At 57.3% G+C, this 1,521-nt stretch overlaps 1 protein-coding gene across 2 annotated transcripts in view; it reads left to right on the top strand.

The window, feature by feature from the left end:
- Positions 1 to 1,417: 1,417 nt before the first annotated feature.
- KAT6B (K(lysine) acetyltransferase 6B) overlaps positions 1,418 to 1,521 on the top strand; it is a 183,123-nt gene continuing 183,019 nt past the window's right edge. The window contains exon 1 of one of the 2 annotated variants that reach the window (XM_010852359.1): positions 1,418 to 1,515. The gene's annotated coding sequence lies outside the window, so the exon portion shown is untranslated. The remainder of the gene's footprint in view (positions 1,516 to 1,521) is intronic. The other variant, XM_010852360.1, reaches the window with a different exon arrangement.

The following is a 1,521-nucleotide window of genomic DNA, read 5'->3' on the forward strand; positions in this document are numbered from 1 at the left end:
CAAGGAAACCCAACCTGCTGTTTGTTTGTTTTATCAGTAATGTAACTCAAAAGTAGCCAAGCCCAGAGCTTTCCCTGTGTTTTGTTTCCCCAAGCTGAGCCGGTGAATGCCAAGATTTAATCTAAAGAGGTTTGTGTTTTAAAAACTAACAACCAAGTAATAAAACACCTATAAAAGGGATTTATAATGGAACGGGTGACAGTTTTGAGGGTAGTATTACAACTCTTCTGCTCCCCCTCTCCCCTCTTCTGTCCTTTCATCCAATTCTGCACCCTTTGTCTTAGTTCTTTTCTCACCTTGCTGCCAAGAAGCATGTAAGTAGGGGCTGCTCACACCCTAGAGAAGCAAACCATCTTAAAAAGTGAAGTGTGTTTTAGCTCTGCAATCGGTGACTGCGCTGTGCTGCTGCTTTTGTTTGTTTGAGAGAAGTTGCTCTAACAAAGTACCCACCTAGCTTACACAGTGGTTGCTATGTGAAGTTGAAGATGCTGCTGCTGCAGTGTCACTGCCATGAGGATGCTAGAGTCAACCAGGGCAGGAAGCCTGGGGATTCCTCTCCCTGGTACCATGTGTCACCCTGTCAGGGCCCAAGATCGCCCTGGGGCAGACTTGAGTCAACAGGTGGTTTGCCATCTAGGCCACCATGCCTGAAACTTGGTTCTTTTACAAAGTCATAGTTCTCCTCCCCTCACGAAGCAATGGCGCCTCGGAAGGGAAACTTCGTACTCAAACTCTGTAGGAGCCATTTCTCAAGGCTACTTTTGACTATTTTCTGAAGTCTCCCCTGTCAGCATCCCACCGGTCTCCGGGAAGAACGAGGGAGTCTCTCTTCAGAGTCTGGACGGCGCTGGGAGGCATGTGGGCAGCGTCAAAGTGGCCTCGCCTGGGCGGCCAGATGAGCCCCCAGCCTCCCTCTTGTGGGCCTCAGGAACTCGGGGGGCCCAGGGGAAGCCTGGAAAACCGAACTTCGCCATCAGCCTTCCTTCGAGCGCTGGCTAGAAGAGAGGGGGAAGGGCCCCCCCTCCAGCCGTCTCCCCCCGCCCCTAGCCCCTCTGCCACCCGGCTGCATCGCCCAAGAAAGCACTGGGAACGCAGCTCAGAGCTCTCCAGCTCCTCGCAGACCGGGAGAGGGCATCGAGGGGCAGCTTCCCCCTCCAGCGGCGTCTGACATCCCCACTCCCACCCAAGGATGCCGCCGCCGTGCCCTGTCCGCAGTCGCTGAATGTCACTGCTCCCTCTTCCTCCTGATCAGGGTAGACACAGCTCCCGAAGCATCCCCCACCCCAAAACTGCCGCGACCGCCCAGGGTACAAGACCCAGCAGAGGACGAAGTTTGGGGCCCACGGCGGCGGGGCGGGGAGGGGGGCGCTTTGGCGAGGACCGCACCTCTCAGTCCCAGCCCAGGCGGACACACTCCCCGCCCCAAACGGCCCAGGCGTCCCCATCCTCCCGCGGACACCGGCATCCCCGCCCTCCCCCGAGGGCGGCAAGCGGAGCCCCCCAGGGCGGAGGCAGGTACCC

This window comes from Bison bison, unplaced genomic scaffold (assembly GCF_000754665.1).
Source record: "Bison bison bison isolate TAMUID 2011002044 unplaced genomic scaffold, Bison_UMD1.0 scf7180017864309, whole genome shotgun sequence".
In the NCBI taxonomy this organism is placed as follows: Eukaryota; Metazoa; Chordata; class Mammalia; order Artiodactyla; family Bovidae; genus Bison; species Bison bison.